Below are 16473 nucleotides of genomic sequence, written 5' to 3' on the forward strand. Positions count from 1 at the left end.
GACGGAGAGCACGAGGAAGGAAGGGTCGAGAAGGGGGGTGGGTCGTCGAGTTGACCCGAGGGGTGGATTCGGATTGGTGGGAGGTGTTACTTTTCGGCGGGGAATACGGGAGTGGGGCGTCCGGGGCGTGGGAGAGGGGCGGGCCGGGAAGACGGGTCGCGAGTCTGCCCGAGTTTATCGCGGTAGTAGTTCGCGTTCTTGCCTCCGTGTGATCGGTAGTGGCTCTTAGGGGTGCGATGGTATCTCACGTGGTTTTCCAGAAAGTCGCTCGCTGATTCTGATTGTCAGTTCGAGCTCCCTTGTTTCTTCCTTCTGGGATACCATTCCACGCATTTCCCTGATCTGATCCCCTTCGTTTTTATTCCAGTAAGATTTCCTAGATCATTCCGTTCGTCTACCCCGTATTTTAAGGTTTCGCCCACTCGGAGCAGACCGTTTTGCGGGAGAAGTCCTCACTTCTCGGGGGTAGGGAGAGTGAACTCGTTCGCGCGTCTCGGGGGACGGGATTCGCCCCTCGTGACGCTTCGGATTCCTTTTCCGAGATAGTTGTTGGAATCAACTAACCCAGCGAGAGGGTGTCTTGGGAAGGTCCTCATTCGCCTTCACCGAGGAGATGTTAACTGTGCAAGTTTATCGTGAAGTTCCGAAATCCATTTTGTAATTGCTATCTCTGAGAAGATCGAACGGTTCAAAGATTTTGCGCGCAGAGTCGCCCTACGAGGATGGAAAGACTCGATGGACGCCTGTCCTCCTCCACTAAGACATACTGATTATTTCTCGTGACGTGTCGTCAAGTCTGAATTGTGTGTTGGCGCCGTATGGGGTCGACTGCATTACTGCTGAACTCTTCTCGCATATCAGCTAATCCTTCAAGACGAACAAGAAATACTTTTCTTCTATTAATTATCCCCTTCTAGTTTTCACCACAATTCGTTTTACCCCTCAAATATTCTTCATCTAAGGATATTATCAACTGTTCCCAATTTATTTCCCAATTGAAGTCATTTTTGAATACTCAAAATTTAGATATTCACATTCTTAATTGTCATGCTCAAATTTAGACAAGTTTATCTGATTGTTTTAATGTTCAAGTACAAATAAATTTGATACAGTTTGTTGTCTTCTCTGTTGAGCATCGAGATTTGAGAACTCGATCGAAGCGATTGTTGTGATTAATTTAGAATTAGGGACATGCTCTAGGGCTGAAGCATTAAGAAGATAATTTTCCTCGTTTAGACACTATTTTCCAAAAGATAATTTGTGAGGGAAGATTCATCAGTTTAATTCAAGGTCGAAAAGTATTCTCTTATGAAGAATTATCACCTGTAGAGTCAGCTCATTATGCAGCAAGGAACTTGGTGAGTATGCATATATTAAATTTTGAACGTTTTATAGTTATTTGGGAAATAATTTTATTTAAAAAATGATGCATGATAATAATGTCTCTTTGTGTTCATATATTCTGGCGAATTGTCAGGCTTATCATATTTTTGGCTGAAATCGTTCTCTTTGGTTATTTAATAATCTCAGACTCATGCCATTCAAAGAGGGAGAAAATTCATTGTGAACACATTCGTGCAAGGACATGAACAATATGTATATAATACCCTATAAATTCATTTTTAACTTAGCAACTTGGTGGATATCAGGACGGTTTCATTTTTTGTGTGGATACCTCGACAGGGCATATACTGGATATGTATGGCGGAGCTTATTCCAACTTATTTCTATTGGCGGTCATGAAACGTACTTCTGATTGGCTCATTTAAAAATATTTAAACGACACTAGAGGCCGAACTTCAATATGGCTTCTATTCTTTTTAGCCGCTTTGCTTTAAAGGAGACGAAAAGTTTTGTGTGCTTGTGGCTATTGGGGTCCATTATGGATTGATTTTGAAAAACAATCACCTCGTCAAATTATAATACTACATATTCATAGTGTAGTTTAATAGCTTGTATTGAGTTACAACTTTTTCGCTAAATCCACACGTTTATTCTCTGAGATAGAGAACAATTTGCTCTGAAAAGCAAGCGAAAGGGAGCATTCGAGAGTCGATTATGGTAAGTGCACTCTCTATTTTAATATACCTGCGTATTTGTATAATATACTGCTATCATATTCGATGTACTTGTAATATTACGTTCCTATCTTTTTAGAAAAACACAGAAAATCATATTCTTTCGAGATTTCATTTCGGGTTGACCGTTGAGACCGTTGAAATTTCGGTGTGAAATTAGCACTTACACGTAGCTTATTTTGGTTAGAGTTTACAAAGGCATATGACGAAATATCTTTACCTTTCCCGGCGTATCTGTTGAGTGAAATCCTCTCGGGTCTTTCTCCGGGTTAGTGTATCCATTGGAAATACTAAACCGGTGGAAGACCGGGTGGATTTTCAAATGTTAAGAGAATTTAGATATGTTATTTGGGTATCACATTAATACTTGGGAATACAAAGAAATTATACAATAAGGATAAAACAAGAAAATAACCTCTTTGGGTTGAAATAACTGACACGGATTAAAACTTCATACAATTTAGAGAGACTGGCCCTCCGCGTTAGCGATTTATCCTCCACATTTGGTATACTGGGCCCCACACTGTTTCCATGTCAATGAACGTTTACATCGGAAATATTTTTCAGCATAAAATTTTATGGAAGCTAAGAGGATTTAAAAAGTTAGTAAGCTGTATCATAAATGGTATTTTTTTGTGTACAGGGTGCGTTGTACAGTCTTAATTAACATTCAGGTTTTTCTTATTACCATGGAAATTATTTTAAATGGTAATTTCATTCTTCGCTTTCTGTAAATTTGACTTTAAATTACTTCTTAAAATAATGATTATGTTTTAAGTAGGTTAATACATCGTCACAAAAGGCAAATGAAATGACTTTTTGTAAACCCATGTTCCTTGATGATTAGGACTGATTTTAAACGTATCGAACTCATAATTATGCCATGACATTTTGAGTGAAACACTAATTAGGAGTCTTGCATTAGGTAATGGCTTCATTGGCATACTTTTTGCTTTACACTCAAAAGTCAATAAACTTCCACGCTAGAATATAAGATCTATCTATAGATCAAAACTAGGTTAGATAGTGAAATACTGTCCGAATTATCTCTGATTAAACTTTAGAAGCATGTTAATTGGAACCTGGTGATGACGCCTGTTGAGTACCGAGCCATTTTAAAGATTAATGGTTGGAATCCGTCCAGGGTGTAGACGTCATTACGTGATTGCTCACGTTTAATATCAATTTTTCGAAAATTGACGTAAGCCGACAGAGCCGTTTAATTATTAGCATTTCCATTTATAAATTTTAATTTATGGGTTCGGAGCGTCTACTTGGGTAGTGTCTATCCTAGTAGGGACAATGCTAGATCATATCTCTTCGAAAAAGAGTTATCATCGCATTCTTACGTTTTTTTCGTTCTCCATTTTAGTCGCCTGGGCCCATTAAGAACTTAGATTGGATCCCTTTATGAAGAATTTGCGTTATCCGACTCCTTTAAGTGCTGAATGAAAAAGTAGGGATTCTTAGTCTATGTCTCTCAACGCCATTTTGGTTCTTTGATCTCCAAATGAGTGGAAAAAATTGGGAAAGGAAAAGGCAAACTGCATAGAAAGGAAGACAAACTAAGAAGTGTTCGTTAAGGAGGGGGAAGATAGGAAGCTGGTGGGGGAATACGAAGAGGCTAAAGTGTGCTGAGGAGGTATTGAGGAGTAGCGGAGTGTTAAAGGCTGTGAAAGAAGGCTGAGTGTGAGGGTGGGGCAGAAATTAGCCGTGCGGTAAAAAAGGGAGGGTGAAAATTATGAGCTGAAGAATGCGGTCGCATGGGGCAAAAGTTTTTATATTGTTCAGATACGTTTCAGAATTACTCAAGAATGGATAATGACTCTCCGGAACCGTCCCAAACATACGATAGAATACCGTGAATAGCAATAATTTAAAAAGCAGTATTATGTGATGTTGTTTCTCCCTCAATATTGCTGGGGAAAGATTTCCATTCGAGGAACGTTAAATGTTTCGCGGAGGTGGTCTGATCTAAAAATGAGGAAAGTAATCGCAAAAATGTTTCAATGAATATATGACGGGGAGAGGTAATTTATTTTCTAGTCAATTGATACAGTATTTTTCTTTTCGCATGGTAAACCAAATGAAAGCAACTGTTTCTGAAGGGACAATATAAATTAAGTGGCAGGAGGAATTCAGGAATAATTGATATGCAAAGAGTAAGTGTCTATCCATAAATTACATCATAGTTTCGGGGAAGTGGAGGAGGGATAGGATCAGATTTATGGCATATAACTCGAGGGTGGTGGATGGTGGTTTGCTGGATGGTTGATATCATTTTAGAACAATCAGTAAAATATTTTTCCGCGGTTTAGGACCGATTTGGGACCCTCTAGGTAATTAGCGTACTATTATCTACCCCATTTATGTAGACTTAATCAATGTCATTTAACTCTAACGCCACAAAATTTTCGCGTCTATTTGAACAGGTCCCTTTCCCCTCCCCCTAAAAAATTAATCTCAGAGTGAAGGGTGGCGACATCTCTGAGCACCCTCAGCGTCATCTAATGCGCTTTTTATGATTTTTCGTGGGAAACCAAAGGCGGCGCAGGAAAATGAACTGGCCCCCTTGTCCTGATGCGTGAATTTCACATACCTTACAGGGATTTGCATTGGATCTACTCTTGCTAAATGAGCTTCGGGTTGATTACTGTGGTTTCTTTAAAATTAAGGAACAAATTGGTGACAAAGAGGGGTGCCCATTGAGAAAAGTGACGTATATCAAAAGCTGTGGTTTGTGGCGTGTCAAATATCGTCACAGTCAGAGCAATGCCATTTATGAATGGCCTAGAACAGATGATCTCGGTGTCTGAGAACACAGGGATCAGGTTTTTCAAATGTATGCGGTACTCAGGAGATAGCAATTTGGAGTGAGAAATTTTTCAACCGCGATTCGAACCTATTAATAGCAGTTTGCATCTCATTCCATGTATTGCTCTGAATGTCCGCTCAGGGGCGCACAGCAGAGGGTGTTTTGTCACCAGCCAATGCCATACACTATTGAGTTGATCTTGAAATTAAGAATACATATTAGAAATATTTAATTTCGATGTGTTTGAATAGTTACGGCTCTTGTCCTGTACTATTTCGATCGCTAATTATTCAAGGTTTAGAATAATGATTGAGTCGCGGGTATATGTATTACCCTTAAATTCTTATTGTGGCCTTGCCTACCAATATAAGATGTTGTAGAATTTATTATTCTTGCGCTAAAATGAAACTTGAATAATTTGCACCTTTCCTATATGCTGCCTTGCAAATGGTTTTCGTGCGAGTTCTGTCCTAGATTCTTCCGATGATGATGCGGCGCCTTATGGCCATTCATGCCGATTCTGTCAACTTCCCGATTCATTTACATTTGGCTTAATTAGGGACTTAAATATTTCTATGCTAGGTTCTAAATTAACGTGGCATATACGAGGTGAGATAGATCGAAATCGTGAAAGGGTACCACTCCGTGACTTTTTCATTCGAAAACTTGTTCATTCCCACTTAGTTTGATGAAACCTAGTTTGCGTCATTCTCCACGATTGCTACGCAAGAGAGTAATTAATAATACACTTGGAAATTTTTACCTCATGGATTGGTACAATCGACCCGATCAAGAAAGTTTTACTTTTATTTCTACTTCATCCTATTATCACCATTGAATGCAGTTATAACATAAACGAAAAAAGAAGTAAAACATTCAGTTGTAGTTTACATAGAAAAAATAATACTATGTGCTTGAAGTAAATACCACTGTAATCCGGGTGTCTTAAATATTTTGTGGATTTTGAAACAGCGTTCAATAGGGTGGAGTAAGCAAAGATAATAAAAATATTTTATAAAATGGGTGTAAGTACAGTGGAAGAATAGGGGACCTATTCGAAACAATAGTATCATACAGAGTGAATAAGATAGAAGAGGGAGAATCAGGATGACCACTGAGCGGGACGGGAGTTAGGCAGAGTTATCCGTTATCACTGGTGATTTTTCAATACAGGGATAAGGATATATTAAGGGTAACGTGAGATATTCTTGAGCTGAGGATGAATATGGACGTATTTCAGATTAAAATGGGCATCACAATAGGGATATAAATAGAAGAATTACCTCGGAGAATGAAGCACTTAAGAGTTTAGGAGTTTTAAGAATGAGTATAAAGCAGCCACTGGGTGATAAACTTCATTGATACTATTGTATTTATTGAAATATTGTTTGCATGTGATATGGACGGCATTTTTTATGTGCTGTGGAAATTTGTTTGTTTGGGATGTGGAAGTGTCATTGTATGTAAGAATATTTTGTCTATTTGTTTTTCTTGTGCGTATGTATTCTCTTTTTCTTGTATGTATTAATGTACGGGTATGTTCGTTGTAAGAGTGATCATTGATCAGACGTGACCGTTGCCACCAGTGAAATTGCCTAATTGCAATGTAATTCTTAAATAATTCTTAAATAACTTGCGAAGACGAGGGAGATGATCATAGTCTCGCTGAGTTGAGACGTAAAGGAAAGATTGCTAAAGACTAATATGGTGCGTAGGGCCGTGTTCCTTGAAAATAAGGTTTTTGAGGAAAGAAGGCGGGAATAGATAAGAAAATTTTGAGATTTGGAAATGGAAAAGAGTGAAGAAAATAAGTAGGACTGCGGCAAAAGTGTGGGTCATGAGATAGTGAGATGCTGGAGGCTTTTAGATGTGGTAGAATACGAGTATGATGGACAACTGAAGTAGAAGAAGGATAAAAAGAGGCCTTTGAAAGGCATGAAGGTTGGGACCACACAAGGAGACCCGAAGGTGAAAATAATATTGGTCAGACGAGAGTTTGGGTTTTGCCCAATGACTTGTGGGTGGAATACATATTGTGATAATTTCGAAAATCAACTGTCATCTTTCGCAGCGGTATAAACCTGAACAAGGGTAAACTCGTGGCCCGTCTGTGAAGAAAGGGGAATCCGTTAAAAAAATTTATATTTTTTATAGCGTGTTTTGTAAGAAATGATATAAATATAACCGAACGGCAGCTGATATAAAAAATGGTTCAACCTTGAGATATACTCTCAGTAGGAAAAAAATTTGATGACGTCCGTTATCTTACGAACGGATGGTTTTTGGTTTGGCATATCACATGGCATGTCATGCTTATCTCTTTATACTGACAAATCTTCAAAAAACTAGGGATGAACACGGGCAGAAATGCAATCATAAAGGAACGTTTTCTCGGGTATCTACTTTTTCTACTAATTTAATGCTCTCCGAGTAACTAAATACTGCTCTGATTAATTTTCTTGCCCGGAATATATTTCATCTGTGAAAATTCGAACTCATACTATTTGATGGTGTACACCCATCTGTCATCATTTTTACCACATTTGTGTATCATCTTCAGGATTTAGAAATCCTGGAATCTTTTTGAGTTAACTCCGAATTAAACTAGCCTTTGAGTTATTATCTTCATTTCTTCCCTTTTGAGTCCCCTCTCCCGTAAATGATGTATACTGGAATTGTTTGTTTCAAGAATTTAATATTGAATCTTCCTCTTTGGTACATCCCTTCCTTCTACACTTCTAGGATGGCCTATTACTACTTTGATGCCCTGTCGCAAAGGTCGTTCTATTACTTGTTCTAGTGATTTGGTAATCTAAGTAAAAAGGAAAAAAACTGTTAGCAGTGAATTATGTATTACTGATATTATGTGGAACGTACATATACCCGATATGCAGTCTAGTATATCTTTATAAAATGCTAAAAACATCCCTTTTTGTGTCTCTCTTGCTTTTTCAAAGTTAATGATTTATAACCATCAGTAGCGGTTAATATTTTCATCAAAATAGAGTCCTTCAAAATAATATCCATGTAATAAAGTTTTGTTCCTTTTTTGTTATCAAGCAGAATTTCTTCAGATTTAGGGTGTCTTAGGTTTTTTCTAGTGGGTTTCAGTGTGCATGTTAGGGCTAATTCCATTCCACTCCCTCAACAAAAAAATTAGCCGAAAAATGTTCTTCGTAAGATTCACAAAATAACCCATAGATTTGGGGGTTTTAAAGAGCATTTAATGTATTTTGCATTAACATTTGTCGAAGATATAGGAGATTCAGCTTACGCGAGCCAATAATTGATACGTACTTTCATGCTAGCAAGTTAATATTTTCCTCTTTTCCATACCTCGGCCAATCAATTTATTTCACTAGTTATTATTCGCTAGGGAACGTATGCCAACCCTGACGAATTTTGGGTTTTGCATGCAATTTTTTTACACTTGTTACAATGTTTCACCATCGCAGTTAAAAACTACTTGATGAAATAAGTAGTTTTTCTTGATGACTTGATTATTCGAGAGAATAATAGAGCAGACCTGCTCCGGGGAGTCGATTGTTGCTAGCTGCCCTATATCCTACATGTACATACATGTAGTTCGCCCGCCGTGCTTTTTGTATCGTCTGGTTATCCTCGGCATCGAGTTTAATACCTTGGCGTTTTAAAAGCCTTCGATGCCCATAGGGAAACCTAAAGGGGATTTCTGATTCTTTAGCTCCTTGGTTGTTATCCCACCCGAAAGAGCTAAAGAGATCGGTGCTTATTGACTCGTTTGAAGGTGATTGTTAAAGGATATATTCGGCGACGTGAAGTCGATGATTATTTCATTCAAAATGCATTCGGCAGACAAACGATGTTTAATTGTCCTTGCCATTTATGACAATTTTAGGAAAATCTCGTGCCCAATGTGAGAACGAAAATAACTTTTTTTAGAACGTATGGTGTTTGGTGAACTTCAGATGACGTCTGCTGTGATGGACTCCCCTAATATTCGTATATGAACTCTTTTATTCTCCTAATGAGGAACCATCCTCTAAAGTACGTCATCAAACGTTCCTATCGACAGTTTATTTTTCTCTCAGTCAATCATATGGCATTCTTCACCAATGTATCTGCACTGATTGACAAGGCTGTGTACCACACATTTTCTTTTCCGTGTAAAATAATCATAATCGCCTCTTACTCAGGGAACTATTCTCCTTTCGAATCAGTCGACTCATTTCTTGGTAGACTCGCATTCGGGCGAATGCATTTCGTGACATCGCTCTGAAATGTGGGAAATCGCCACCTGTCATCTGAAAGGTGGAGCTCAAGGGGTGTGGCATTATATTGGGTGGAATGTTAAGCTACTCCCTTGAGGGTCTTAGTTTGATTCTGAGTAATGCCTCTGGGCAATCTCGGCTTCACCCAAGCTGAGTGGTTTTTTGAGAACCATGCCGTCCTGGGAAACCACAGGCGGTACAGGGAAAGGAACTAGCTCCCCTCTTTTACCCTGATGTTTGAATTTCACACGCTGTTGGGCTTGCTACCAGGTAAACTCTACCCTCACTTATCAAACCCACCTCCTTGTGTTGATTACTCGTCGTTCATTGGCCTGCCGATCTATCACCCCACCTCGCCCCACATCTCTATCGCTCGCCGTTCGTACGGGATCCTCGTAGGCATAGATAGCATCCTCTTTAAAAATCGACCTAACCGAAAAATATGACTACCAATTTATGTTTTTACTTTAAAGCCACACGCGGGTTTATGAAATAGATAATAATTGAACTTTCCTGCCCTGGAAGCTAGAGGTAACATGAAATAAAAGCAACCTTTTGAAGCGATAGGCCCTTGATTGGCGGAGCACTCGTACTAGGTGACTCAAAATTTCGTATTGCATGAAATATTCATTGTATTCCTATCTAATCGTCAGATCTGAAAAAACAGCAAAATCAATTTAAATGAAAATGATTAATTTTAAAGTGCTCCTATATTCATTTGACAAACTTACATTTGTTGAATTTTAATGATTATAAGATTATCCTACTTTCATTCAAAAATATCTCCTTATATTTCAAATTAAATATACATATCTCATAATGAGGATTTTTCTTGTTTTTCAAAATATTTGACCAAATAGGAATCTGAAAAATTGCACTCATCATCTCAGTATTAAGAAAATGTTTGGTTTGATAAGCAAGCATGGTGCTCATACTACTGATTTAATAGCGAAAATAACTCATTTTCTCGGCGGATCGTTTTATTTTCTTGTGCTACTGGTGGTTTCGCATCTCCCAGATTTGTTATCCGACCAAGGACAGGAGTCGCTCGTCACAAAAATGAAAATAACAGTTATGTTTCAATCATTTCGGTATTTAGATAATAAATCATAAGTTCCAAAAGATTATGAATGAATTAATCTTGAGATTTCAAAGGTAAGAAATATGACCAGATGGTATTACAGCGATAAGTATGTAGGGCGTCTGATCCGAGATGGGATAACGTCTCGCTTTTAGAAAGTTGATTAGATTGAATGATGATATCAGTGTTATATTTTTCACACCCTCAGTGTGAGGCCAACTTTAATAAGACAATTAAGTTGAGAACGCGGAGGGAACAAAAGACATTAAATTAGGATATGCAGGTATGCATGTCTGTAGATACATGAACATGTCGCCAACCTTAACAACCTAGAAAAAAATCCAAGGAATGTCTTCTGTCTAGGAATGCCTTCTGTCTAGTCTAGGAATGTAATTTCTTCTGGAAAGTCAGAGTAAACCCGGATAATTTAATGGCTGTACTAGAAGAATCTTCATTTGACAAATTTTCTAAAGAACGCTCCCCGTCTGTCATTTTGAGGTGCGTTTGAGACACGTCTACAATTTCGCGTCTAGGAATTTCTGTTACCTTTCGCAGCCCTACTTGACCTTCCATTGAACGACACTGCATTGAGCTTTTACAGAATTTGGTGGTAGTTCATGCTTTACGTGAAAATAAGGGCCTTGAAACATTATAAGAACATTGTGATTTCAAGTTCTAAGCATTTTATTTTTAATGCTCATTTTTACTGTGGTGTCTTAATGTATTTGTGGTATTTATGCCCTCGGAAATGCTTCTTTTGTCCTCACTCTTCTAGTCGTTAAGAAGTGAATTTCTTGTGTTTCTAGTAATTAACAGGCTTCTTATTTTGATCGAATGGGATGATTGATTTTTAACGCGATTGAAATGATGATACTCTCGTTACCGTTGGCCTTATTTTGAGATGTGTCATCTCATTGAAACACTATGTCAATACCATTTTTCCAGAAAATTGGTTTCATTAGATTTGGTATTAATAATCCTGTAAGGGAGGGCTCATAGCCATTTTCTTGGAATGAATAGAGAACTTCTGATCATGATGGTGTACTTCGACTATGTTATTCACGTACATATATATGGCATGCAGCAGAATATTATGCTAGACGTCGAATATCACAATGAGACCACCCACCATTTCACAATTTTTCTGACACATTCAATAGTAATTTACACAGGACCAACATATGCTCAAACATAAACTTGTTTGGGGTAAAAGAACGCCCTGGTAAACTGAGAATATTCCCTTGAAAACCCACAAAACTCGGGGAATTTCTTGATGGATTGATAGCAGGCACCCTGTAATAATTTAACCCGGGAAATTCTACGGGATCCGATGAATTAGAAGGCTGGGAGAGCAGATGCCTTTATTTCTATAATCTTGAAAAATATTATGATAATCTGGGGTTCTCAGGCGTTCACATGCCAATTTACCAACTTGCCTTCGTTAATTTCAGGCAACAAAAAAATACGTGGTTAAAGCTTCTTCTATGTCCAAAATCATTAAAACCAGTCAAAATGAGCTTCATATAAAACCTTCCGTTTGTTTTTTTTATATTTTTTGGAAAATCCTCTTCAAATATCAATTAAAAAACCAAGCGCACGGCAACGTCGATTACTCGCTGATCTTTAATTCTAAGGACTTGGTTCGAATCCCCTGCCGCATTGATCTTGTGTTAGTTTGCCGTTGGATTAATTGTTACATTGGAAGGGTCGATATCACTTTCAGAACTCGATATACGAAAACGAAATCTACTAATATTAGTAGTATTAGTTACAAATCGAAACAAATTATTAACCTGTTCACAAATCTACTTTAATTCCATAGATGTGGTTGGGTAGAGGCGTCAGTTTTAAGTTTTTCTGAGGTTGTTGCTCACTTGTTCCACCACTGTGGTGTGTTATAGAATCTGGAGAAGCCAATAAGCAGACGTTCCATGAGGCTGGAAATGATCTGGCAACTCCGCCTATTTGTGTCTGGAAGCGTGGCAACACTCACACCCAATGCCCTGAAACTTTTTCATTCCTACCAGATTTCAGTGTGTCGCAACATTGGCAGGTGAAAGATGGAGTTTCATTTTCCAGATTTTCGTAATGCGATTCCGATTGCTATAAGGCGTGGCTTCCTTTCCCTCCAGTCTTGAGGGAAAGAATGACTGGTAAAACTGAATATTGAGTTACATGGCGCAGTGCTGGGACGTGAGTCCATGGGCGGGAAAACGTAAGGGCAACGAAACACAAATCCACGCCGTGACATATTTCTTCTGGAATGAGAAGGGCACAAACGTTGGTATACTTTCATAATTGGAAGATTTTTAATATCACGTGATATAATGTCATCATATTTTTCAGTTCGCAGGAGAGTTTTCCTTTTTTACTCCTACAACACGGTCGGAGACTACTTGGCTCTCGGATATGTATTTGACATGGGAATAAATTCAAGAAAATACGGGAATTTTTGTGGGGGAGAGGGAGTTAAATGATGAATCAGACGGAAGCGGACTAAAGGAAAAGCAGCGTTTTTGATGCGGAAATTTAGGATCCCCATTTCTTTAAGATCTTGCTCGAATGAGTTATACTTCAGAAAAATATTCAAATTTGAATCTCTAAAATGTTTGAAATAATATGATCCTAATTAAAATCCAACAGATGACTGGAGAACTATCGACGTTGATTTCAAGTCTTGTTTAATTACCACACTCTCTGCATTTAAATAATTGTTGAATGTTGTTTTATTTTACAATCGGTCTACGTAGGAATTTTAAAATAAAAAACTAACCTTAAGGCACATAAATATCCTTGGAATAGAATTTTCTCGCCGCAGCGAAAAAGAGGTAATAATTAGGTTTTAGACACTCCGACGTCGAAGTTCGTGCCTGATACGAATTTGCAAGACAACACAATAACTGCACCTCACAGTTGGCTCATATACTCAGCAGCCTAATGAGACCGGCCTTAGCTGTGTTTTTTTTATTAAAACTCATTTTAATCACGAAAGTAGTAGAGATGCTACTAAAGTCTGCATGGTGAGGCACGAATCTTAAATTCTGGAATGGGAATATTCTTTAAAAGGTCGGGAGGAAACTTTGGATCGGGCAGAAAAATGTGAATTCAGAAGAATTAATATTTTTTCTAATCTGAGTAATTTGTTTTTGGCTTGAACTCCCAGTATAAATTCCTTTTATTTTTACCTTACCCTATTTCTACTGCCCGCACATACAAAATATAATCTTTTGCGGGCTAGAGCTAAGATTATAATGACAAGGATGCTGTAGATAGAGACGCAATAAAAAATTATTAAAAATACGTTGAAAAGCAAATTTATATCCTGTAAAATAGATTTTCTGTCTTCCTGAAATTATTTCTGCGGTTTAAAACCCCGTATACATATTTATTTATTAACCCTAAGGTCTGTTCGATAGGTGAGGCAGAGGGCTCACTTAGTACTAAGCCCAACGGCGTGTGAAGTTCACACATCGGGGAAAGGGGGACAATTCCTTTCCCTACGCCGCCTATGGTTTCCCAGGAGGACCTGGTGCCCGAAAAATCACACAGCTTGGGCGAGGTTGAAGGTGAATAGAGACATTGCCCAGAAATGGGCTCGGGTCCAGTGCTCTACCCACTGGACTACCACGTACTTCTACGTAATCGTGAAAAATGATTTTCTTACTTTTTTAAATCAATTATTATGTGACCAATGAATTATTACTTAATATTTAATTGCTATTCAATATTTTTTTGTGTTGGTTATTATTAATTCCTAAATCCTCATGCATGTGAAAATAGCTGCAGTTTTTAGGTTCCTGTGAAGTTGACTCGTACCACACACACTCACACTTGATATGATTACATGAGGGTTTATTCTCTGTGACTTATTTTTCAATATATTGCATTGGGGAAAGTATATCATCCCAGAAAATAGTCCACTTTGGTTATTCGATGAAAATTCAAGTTGATATCCTGATCACGTTGTGATCATTTTTCCGAAGAAGCTATTCCACATGCTTGTACGTGCGCGTGTTTGTAATTGAGATTTCGTAGGCACGATAGAAATATTAAACTGAGCAATACAAAATTTTATACACAACATATTTTTTACTATTGGCAAAAGATTGATGTGTTTGTCGCAAAACTTGAGCCACCGATAATATCACCATTCCCAGCGTCATTTTACTAATTTGTCGATTTTTCATCAAAAATTTCAGATCTTGATGATTATAATATTCAGTGAAAAGTGTAGATTCCATCATTGACATCACATTTGGGATTTCAAGTTTATCCTCGAATTTCATCGTTGAGTAAATATTTTTATACCAGTGATTTTTGTAATAAATACCTTATATTCTCAAATTGTGTTCGTTTAGTTTGGTTTTGCCTTACCCAACAATTGTATTTGTGTACCCAACAGTCATGCTGTATACTGCTACTCAGGGGAAAATGTTGAGTGGTGGCGGATAAGAAGAGGTACTTTGGATAAAATAAATGTACCGTACGGTTTAATGAAATTTTATGTCATGTTAATCAGTCCTGTAGTGTGTAGGTATTACCGAGGTCTATCATAAACCCATTCAAACCCGGTAAAATACTACTAATGCCAATAAATTGTAATGTTCTCTAAATAATGAGAAGAAAATGTGTGCTATTTATACGCTGATGCCATGCGTAACCAAAGTAATTGTTGTTAGAGTTGCAAAACTTCCTAGAAGGTTCTTCGAGATGTAGTCGATATTCAATGCGGTAGATTGTAGCGAATACAGGGCGGCCAACCACCCTTGGATTGGAGAGAGTCTGGAATGCGAAAAATCTTGAAATAAAATCCTGAAAAAACCCACGCTCCTCCTGCAAACTGCCCATATCTTCGCACTACGTCTTCCACGCCACTTCTTTCGCCCCCTGTGTTCCGCGCCTCAGGTTATAATTTAACTCTTTATCCTTATTCTACCAAACTCTGTGTTTATATTCTTCTATTCCCTTCTCTCATATCTTTCTAATCATTTTGTCCGTAATCCATGGTTGCTCAACTCAATTGCTTTCTCCCCGCGGTCATATCTCGTGCCTAAACCGTAATCCCCCCCCTTCATCACCATCTCTTCCTTCACCTACCGTTGCATTCCAATCCCCAATCACTATTATAATCCTTAGTGCTTTGAATCGGACGCTACTTTTCATAACTGCTAAATTGTGATCTGAGTCCGGACAGTAAATAAAACAAAAGAGGAAGTGCTAGGTATGAGGAAAGAAGGTGAGGGGATTGGTGGGAGAAATCATAAGGAGCCAGAAAATGTGGATGCAAATCGTAGTGTTTGGCAGTGGTATGTTGAAGACTGCGATAGACAGGAGAATTTTAGGCAAACGAGGAAGGGGCAGGAATAAGATATGGATTTTGGAGGGAATGAAGGGAGGAAGGAAGTGTATGGAGATGAAGAGGGGCTTGTTATAGAGCAGGATGTTGGGACGTGTTTTGTTAGGAGAGACAAGATATTTATTTGGTCGTTGTGTCCATCGAAAACCTACCTTAACCAGTAGATTACCTAATGTATAATATTAATAATTTGGGTGGTATGTCTTTACAAGGCTACTATTAGGTTACTTAGGACTCGGGTTCGAACTCCGGCGGTAGTGGTGGAAATTGTCAATGGTAAACCGATTCAAGTACTTAACTTTGAGTACGCCGTCCGTCGGATGGAACGTTTAGCTGTGTGAACCCTTGGCGTCTCTCGTTAAGAGAAGGCTAATGACGACGCCGGATTTTTTCACCCTTACACCATTACCTTCCATTACATAATGTAAGGAACTGACCCCCTTTCAACCACATTTTTTTTCACAGGCCTTATGGGCCTTAGTATTAGCTGAGCTTTACTCCCACCCATCAAACCAACCGTATGGTTGTTTAACGTGGTTTTCAATAAGTTATAATTCAAAAGTGCTGTTCACAGGCTTGTTAGAAAACTGTGAGACACGCCAATCTTTGTTTAACTCATCATTCGTATTTCTATCCTATGATTGCTACTGCAACCCTCCATTCTTCTCTATTCCCTGTCAATTCCCTCACTCCCTGATTGCTTTTCTGCTAGACGTCCTTGTTAATTAATCCTATATAGTTGTCTGTGGGTCCTTCTCGCGATATCTTCCCTTCCATTTTCTCTTCTATTATGTTTCTAAATGGGATCAATGGAGGAAGGAAGTATGAGGAATTGAAGTGGGGAGTTATGGTAGAGTAGAATGTTGGGTTGTGTTTTGTTAAGAGAAAAAAAT

At 38.2% G+C, this 16473-nt stretch overlaps 1 protein-coding gene across 1 annotated transcript in view; it reads left to right on the top strand.

Moving 5' to 3' along the window:
• Nucleotides 1-1247: 1247 nt before the first annotated feature.
• LOC139700865 (acid sphingomyelinase-like phosphodiesterase 3b) overlaps nucleotides 1248-16473 on the top strand; it is a 505549-nt gene continuing 490323 nt past the window's right edge. The window contains exon 1 of the mRNA XM_071599300.1: nucleotides 1248-1358. The gene's annotated coding sequence lies outside the window, so the exon portion shown is untranslated. The remainder of the gene's footprint in view (nucleotides 1359-16473) is intronic.

This window comes from Hetaerina americana, unplaced genomic scaffold (genome assembly GCF_022747635.1).
Source record: "Hetaerina americana unplaced genomic scaffold, ioHetAmer1.1.p SCAF_11, whole genome shotgun sequence".
Classification (NCBI taxonomy): domain Eukaryota; kingdom Metazoa; phylum Arthropoda; class Insecta; order Odonata; family Calopterygidae; genus Hetaerina; species Hetaerina americana.